This window comes from Mustela nivalis (genome assembly GCF_964662115.1).
Source record: "Mustela nivalis genome assembly, chromosome: 1".
Classification (NCBI taxonomy): Eukaryota; Metazoa; Chordata; class Mammalia; order Carnivora; family Mustelidae; genus Mustela; species Mustela nivalis.
Genome location: NC_139020.1, coordinates 79,513,597 through 79,522,089, shown reverse-complemented (window position 1 = coordinate 79,522,089; position 8,493 = coordinate 79,513,597). Strand labels below are relative to the sequence as shown.

At 38.8% G+C, this 8,493-nt stretch overlaps 1 pseudogene across 1 annotated transcript; it reads right to left on the bottom strand.

Moving 5' to 3' along the window:
- Positions 1-6,830: 6,830 nt before the first annotated feature.
- LOC309847837 (small ribosomal subunit protein uS17 pseudogene) lies at positions 6,831-7,291 on the bottom strand (annotated as a pseudogene). The gene has a single exon. The product of its transcript is annotated as a small ribosomal subunit protein uS17 pseudogene (transcript).
- Positions 7,292-8,493: the final 1,202 nt, after the last annotated feature.

The window sequence follows — 8,493 nt, the reverse complement described above, 5'->3', positions numbered from 1 at the left end:
CATGTTCGAGCCATAGGTCAGCTTTCCAGGGAGGAGCCTGGGGAGCTTTGAGGGCTAGAAGGCAAGAAGCATGAAGAACCTACTGGGAGAAGACTCGCTGTGGATGAGGAGGGGAAGAGCTGTCTGCTCCCTTCCTCTTTCCTCACTCTCCCAAGACTGTTGTGGGGCACCTCTGGAAGAAAAGGGAAGGAGAAGTTTGCCTTTCTTGGACTGAGTGAGAAATTGACCTAAAGCTGCCTTTTGCTTTTCAGATAACTTTGGTTCTGGCAGATCAGAGGAACGAGAAACCCATCATTTGACACCAATTTTGTGTCTTGGGGACACTAGTGTCTTTTTATAGATTATCTGGGAGTATTAATCATTTGAATTATTTAACAGAAGTGGGTATTTCTGATACCTCAAATTTGGGGGTACCATTCTACATTTAAAGTACTGTTTCATTTAAACAGTGAACTCCACTGCATTTCTAGGTTGATGTAAAGGATTTCAAGACTAATAACCATAGTATGACAATGATAATGCAAAATAACTGATTCTAAGCACTTTATGCATATTAAATTCTTACAATAACACTTGAAGGAGGAACTATTATTATGCCTGTTGTACAAATAAGGAAACCAAGGATCAGACCATTTAAGTAACTTGCCCCAGTTCACACAGATGGTTGGTGGAAGAGTCAGAATTTAAACCCAGGTAGATGGGCTCCTAAACTCTTAACTGTTTTGTTGTATATTTGTGCTTGTCTGTATATATATATATATATATATACACACACACTCAAGTCTTGTGAGAAGGATATCCTAATTATGCATACTCACACACACATCTGTGACATTCAGATTTCTCAGAGGATTTAAGAGTAAACAGTAGGGTCTGCAGATGGGATGAGGGCCATGGCAATTGGGAAACAGGTGGACAGGAAGTGGGGTAGAGCATGATACCTCAGGGGAGAGGAATGGGTTAGTGATCTGGGCTGGGTGTAGATGGGAGCGGAGTAGAGGGGTTGATGGTGACATTTATGGGATAGGCAGTGCTGGGATTGTCAGGGGTTCAGTGGAAGCAGGGAGAAGAAAATGGCAAGAGGCATTCGTATTAGAGAATTCTGGGAGTAAGGGAGTTAATGCTCAGGGTGGAGACACCTAGTTACAAGTCTGAAATGCAAGACTACAGTAAATTGCTTGTGAAAGACATGCCCTGCCTTTTTGTCTGTCTTCCTGTCTCTGTAAAGAAGTTGATAAAACATGCAAATAAATGCTTATGCATATTTTAGGGAAAACTGGACTTTAATAATATGCTGGTTCATTCACTAAAACTGGCTTTTTCAGACCCATTCTCGCTACCTAACTTGCCCACAGGGATGTGATTTTTACCTGAGAAGTAGCCATCACTGCTCAAGTATTTAGAAACTGTCACCTCTTTCATTCTAAGTTGGAAACCTTCCAGTCTCTTCTATAATCATGGATGTGTTTGTGTGTGGAATAAGGACAGACATCAAGGAAAAGCTTCAACACTGTCAGTAATCTGTGCTTACCTGGACTGGCAGGAAAGTAGTGTGCTGTGGAGAAGAGCACAGATAGCTTCCTTTTTAATGGATTGCTTTTGCCTCCAGTGGAGTGATCTTTGCTTCCGAGAGTGTGCGTGTCTGTGTGTGTGCTTCTGTGTTTTTCTGTGTGTGTGTGTGCATGTTCATTTTCTGCATTCAGCCTGCGTCACTACCCTGGTAATCTGTGTTTCTCAATGGCCCCTTGTAGGTGAGGAGGGTTTTTCTTTGAAGGCTAAAGAGCTCCACTTCCCAGACATAAAATGTGCACAATGCCTTGAGGGTTTTAAGCCCTGCGCTAAGCATGCAAGTCTCATACCCAAACTAGCCACAGCGCCTGCATTCCCACAATAGCGGCAGCCCTGAGCAGATGCTTCCAGTGCTCTTATCTGGCTGTGCTTTTCACTTTGGGACAAAGTTCTGTAATCATATCTCCCGGATTTATTTTCTCCACACCGTAAAGCCTGAATTGTGAAGATCGCATCATGCCATAAAGGGCAGCAGGAGCCAAGTTCTTGGGGCTGCTGAGGATTTCTTTGCCTTTTTTTTTTTCCCCCTCTTCTCCTTTCTGGAGATGTGTATCAGAAAAAGGCTTTGCCTTTAGAGAGGAATTTGACTGCTCTTGCCAATAATGTGTAACAGTATTAAATTTAATGGCAGACCTTGAAGTGTATAAAAACTTAAGTCCAGAAAAAGGTAAGAGTCATACTACTAATTTTAAGGTAAGTGGAATGGTCCTAGTGAAAGATGGGATACAGCTGTGATTTTATTTTATGTTTAGTTAAGTTTAAATATTTATTTGAACTCTTGACAGCCTATTTGAGATAGTCTATTTCAGTCTGAGATAAAAAGGTAAAGTATTTTTGATGAGGCGAAGTGGTTTTTTGTGTGTGGTTTTTTTTTTTTTTTTGCTTGTTTTGTTTTGTTTTGTTTTGTTTTCCCCTGGCAAATGTAGACTTCTATAACAGTAAAATTTTCAGGCTGATGAAGAGGAAGCTCATTGTAATGAAGTGGTCAGTGGCAAAACCACTGTATTCTTAGGTTGCAAGTCAGGGATGTAGATATGCTTAAAAATTGTATGTGTCTGACACCTAGGAACAGTGAGCTTTGATGTAAACATTCAAGTCTTACTCAGTTTGAGTTAGGAGTAAAGCTATATTTTAACTTTCTACAATAATCTGTACAGAATGTATTTGTATCAGTTAAAAAGAGTCATGTACAGTGAAAATAATTAGCTTTATAAAATGACACGGTATAAGTATTCAGCATAGATAAAATGGAGGCAGAATCCATGTATCATGTTCTTAGAATCTGTCAGCTCCTGTAGCATGAGAGAAACATTTGAAAGTATGAGTGAGGAGATCAGAATTTAAATTATATGGAGATTGCTCTTGAATTATAAGAAATACTCCTGCCTGGTCAGACAGAATAAATGACATGTCAAGAAATGTCTTCCAAACTTGTCTTCCAACTGAAATTCGTCTGTCATTTCAGGTTATTCATGTGCGTCTACTCAGATGTAACTTTATCATGTCAGTGCTCCTTGTGAGAGCCTGTCTGGAGACTGTTGCTAGTTTATGGTATCAACTTCAATGTGTCATGTTCACGGTTCCAGCCTTGATGCCTGCTTTTTATTCAAAATATGAATTAGACCATGGATGAGATTTCCAGAGCACAGCTGAGTTTTCTAAGCCTGGGAAGGACCTTTTACATAGAAATAGGGTAGGATTTGGGAATTTGGATAACTCAATACGCAGTTTGTCAGAAGGATTTTCCATTTAGAGTTTTATCTTAATATGTTTGGGAACTCTCCTGTATGCTGAATGCAGGAGTAAGTTGAAATGCATAGCATACTATGAGGACTGTCTGGCTTTGCACATCACAGAAATAAGGATGGAAAGGACTTCCATTACTTTTACCATAAAAGTAATCTCTAAGATTGAATTAAAGTGAAACATTATGGCAATTTGAGTGAATTTTTCTAGTCATCTAAGCTTGTAAAATGGATGAATGTGAGGTGTCTTGTTTCAGGGATGATATTTTCACATACAGATAGTCTTATCTTTTTTTTTTCATGAGCATATATTTCATATTTTACTTATTTTTAATTATTTTAATGATTCATTTTGCTGAGTGAAAAATTTTCTGTACTGACTGCCCATATTGGCATTAATCTTAGTGAATGGCAAGACTATTTTTAAAGAAATCTTTCTTCTGCATTCCAGGACGCTTTTAAGTGAAATATCTTAAATTATACAGATCAGTTCCATTTCAGAATGTAAAACTGGTAGATTCTAATTTTCATCAAATCTGAATTGTATTTATTATTAAATAATGATAGTGGAAGTGGTTTCAGTTGATGGGTCTATAAAGTTGAAAAATGTTCATTCAGATCCAGAAAGAGCAAAGAGAAGAAACCCGAGTTTTGATGGCATATCCCTAGTCTTAAAACTGTGTATTAAGTATAAAACTCAATGGTTGCTCCTACATTGTGTATTTATGCATTAACTTGGGAAAATATTATTAGTCTCAAATTTTGGTATAATGTACTAAGCCTCTGAGCTGGAAGTCATCTCAGTGTTTCTTACAACACTCAAAAATTGTAAGGTACTTGAACTGCAACATAAAAACATAAAAACAGCAGTCAGAGGAAGCTTCAGGCATGTAAGGTGAATGTTTTTAGAATCTTGTTATGTCTATGAACCCCAGCCTCCCTTTCAGCAATAAGGGCTAATACTAGTTCTTACTTCACAAGGTTGTTATAAGAATTACTGGTATAACACCTCTGAAAGCATTTGGAAGATGGAAAAGCCCCAGAAATATAAGATGATCTAATTCTAGAAATAAGGCTAATGCACATTTCATCTACTTTAATTGAAGAGAAATTCTATTTGCAAATAAAAAAATGTTGACCTAGAACCTTGGTACCATCTGCTACTAATTTTCCCTTTGGCTTAGTATAACCTACATGACGGCAGTGTGCACACTGTGTATTGAATGTCCTATGCTGATGTCAGTGTAGGAATGAGTCCTAGATTTCTAGAGCAGAATGAAACCATAGCCACCTTACTCTTTTAAGGAGAAAAAATAGGCTACACATTTTTTTCTCTGAGACATGAAATAGATTTTTGGCTGAAATTGAGCTCTCCAGTTCCCAGATCATGATGGCTGGACCTACTCTATTTAATCATATAGATTTTTGCTTTTAGGAGATGCTGAGCATTTTAGATACTTGTGATTTCTGTCTTTATGTCATTTGAATTTTTAGTATAAGGGAGGGGAAAATCGAGAGTTTCTCACGAAATCCATAACTGTTAATAAATAATTGGTACAAAGATATGTTGAATGCTTTATATACCAAGTGCTAGTGGGGGACATGAAAAGTGAATAAAAGTATTAACCTTTTTTTCAGTAATTCATAGTATAGTACAAGGACATGCTTCTATCATGTAATTATGGTAGCACCGTAATAGAGGAACATTCCAGTGGTAGCTTGAGTGTGGAGAAGTAAGCAAGGGATTTCTGGAGGTAATATTTGAGCTAAGCCTTGAGGAATAAGAAGGATTATATCTTGTAGATAAACAAGGATTGAAGATGAAGAAGTAGGCAAGGGCAGAGTGTCATAATAAAGACCTCATAATCCAGGCTAAGAAATTTGAACGTTATCTCTCCCTGCCCCCTCCCCTCGCCCCACGCCTCACCTAAAGGAGAAGGTTTTAAGCTGGGGAGAGATTAATGTGATTTGAATTTCAGAAGGATCTCTGACAACAGTTCAGAGACTGGGGGTGGAGAGATGAGACTAGTGCAAGGGAGACCAGAAGGCTTTTGCAATAAATAGGGGAGGGTACCGTGGTCTCAACTTTCTGAGCTTAGACCTTTCATGAGAAAATACTGGACTCTGAAGTTGACATTGGTGTCCTTTGCCCCAGTCAAAGCTGCCCTTTGATTGCTTTTTCCTCTGTACGCACATTTTGTCGAATTACTGTCTTGCAGTTGGAATATATTAGCTACAAGTAGGTAATTACCTGATGTGAAATATAACATTTCTGCTCTTACTAAGTTTGCAAACTCTTTTTATTAGACAGGATTTTGCCTGACTATGAGTAGCTCTGTTTTTCTTTTTAAAAAAATTTTATTTATTTATTTGAGAGAGCGAGAGAGAACACAGAAGTGAGAGAGGAAGAAGGAGGCTTCCCACCAAGCAGGGAGCCAGATGTGGGGCTTGATTCTAGGAACTTGGGATCATGACCTGAGCTGAAGGCAGACACTTAACTGAATGAGCCACCCAGGTGGCCCTCTTTTTTGCTTCTACAGAGAACGAGAAATGTTTTCCCTAAGAAGCTCAGAGCACTCCAACTGAACCTCTTTTAGGTTATAAGACATTGATTTGAATGTTGTCATGCTGCTTGTGTCATCAGTCCAAATATAACAGAGGGAGGTCAGTGGCCATATCTTGGTATTTAATTTTGTTCAAAATTACTATTTCCCTATTTAATGAAGAAGGTGAAGCTCATGATACTGTGTACTTTTTTTCTCTTTCATAGATCAATTAGTCTAGTTCTGAACTACCTAGTAGAGTGAGTTCTTTATCATTGTTCTTATTTGGCTTTTCTTTTTCTTTTCTTCTCCTTTTTTTTTTTCTTTTTATATATTTTCTGTTCTAGATAAATTTTAGAAATAGACTGGATAGTCTCCAAAGTAATTCTGTTTTTTATTTTTTATTGGAATTGCACTCATTATGGAATAATTGAGGTGAATCACTAACTTTAAGATACTGCCTTTTAGGAACATAGTAGGACTCACTAAATTTTAAGTCTTTTTGTATGTCAGTAAAGATTTCGAGTTTTTTTTTTTTTTTTTCAAAGATTTATTTGAGAGGGAGAGAGAGAGAGAGAGTGTGAGAGCATGAGTGAGGGGGAAGGGTGGAGGGAGAAGGAGAGAATCTTGAGCAGATTCCCTGCTAAGCATGGAGCCTGACTTGGGACTCCACTCACGGCTCGCACCCAGGACCCTGAAGTCACGATCTGAACTGAAACCAAGAGTCGGACTCTTAACCAGCTGAGCTACCCAGGTGCCCCTAGAGTTATTTTTCTTGAGGTAAGTTGTCTACATTTCTTGTCAGGTTAATACTTGTGGTGGTTTTAGTTGGTATTATGAATAGATTTTTGTCAGTTGCATTCTCTCTTTCCTTCCTTCCTTCTTTCCTTTCTTTCTTTCTTCCTTCCTTTTTTACAGGGAAAATAACTTTATTTTCTTTGGGGGTATGGGTAGATGTCTAGTCTCAGAATTTCTAGAATTGCTTCTTTGCACCAGTGGGCTTCATGACCTTGAGCATGTTGAAACATCACAGTTTTGCTCAAGGGCCAGCACTTGCACACTGACAACGTTACCAATCTGGACATCCTTGAAGCAGTGGGATAAGCTCACAGACATGTTCTTGTGGTGTTTCTTGAAAGGGTTGTACTTTTGGATGTAGTGGAGGTAGTCTTGATGGATGACAGTGGTCTTCTTCATCTTCATGTTGGTCGCCACACCAGACAATATCTGCCCTTGGACAGAGACATTACAAATAAAGGGGCACTTCTTGTCAATATACATGCTCTCTGTGGCCTCCTAGGGAATCTTGAAGCCCAGACTGATATTATTGTATCCCAGGAGCTTCTCCTTGCCAGTTTCTCCAGTTAGGACTCTCTTTTTTAGAAAGATGGTCAGCTGCTTTTGGTAGACACGCTCAGTCTGAATGTATGCCATTTTAAACACAGTATTATAAAAGAACTAGTACAAGAAGTATGTTTTCTTCTTTTAACCCTCTCTACCTCTTTCCTAAATAAATGACTTCTAACTCTTTTTACTAGCCTTTTTTGTAGGGTTTTAGTTTTATTTTCATATCTCTAAATTATGTATTTATACTACTCTGTTAATTTTTCAGTTTTTTTTTTTTAAAGATTTTATTTATTTATTTTACAGAGATCACAAGTAGGCAGAGAGGCAGGCAGAGAGAGAGAGAGAGAGAGAGAGAGAAGCAGGCTTCCTGCGGAGCAGAGAGCCCGATGCGGGGCTCGATCCCAGGACCCTGAGATCATGACCCGAGCCGAAGGCAGCAGCCCAAACTACTGAGCCACCCATGTACCCCAATTTTTCAGTTTTTGATATCATCTGTTGGTTTCCTTCTATGGTAGATGAGGAATTAGCTCACTAGTAAAATCCCCACATCTCTTTCAGTTACTTTATTAGTTGGCTATCTATGTAACTTTAACAATTTCACTTACACTTTTTTCCTCTGCTCTGCCAAATAGAAATACTCTACCTACTGACCATAGTACTCCCTTAACCCATCCTTTCTCTCACTTGTCCCTCCTTACTTCTCTCATATATAAACATTCTTTCATTCCTTTTCAGTATTCATTATTACTCCTTCCATGTTTCAATCACAGGTTGATTTTATTTATCTTACTTTTTTTTTTTCCAAGATTTTATTTATTTGAGAGATGAGAGAGACAGCATGAGATGGGAGAGGGTCAGAGGGAGAAGCAGACTCTCCCTCTGCTGAGCAGGGAGCCTGATGTTGGACTTGATCCTGGGACTCCAGGATCAAGACCTGAGCCGAAGACAGTCAGCTTAACCAACGGAGCCACTGAGGCGCCCCCGAACATAGGTTGATTTCTTTTTTTAAATATTTATTTATTTATTTATTTGACACACAGAGAAAGAAATCACAGGTAGGCAGAGGTGGGGGGAAAGCCGAGCAGGGACCCGGATGCGGGACTTGATCCCAGAATGCTGAGATCATGACCTGAGCCGAAGGCAGAGGCTTAACCCACTGAGCCACCCAGGTCCCCTCATAGGTTGATTTTAAAAGTTTACTATCAATAAGCAAAGTTTACATACTATGACTGCATGAAGTTATGACTGTGGCTACATAAATATTCACCAGAGCAAGTAATCACCTAATT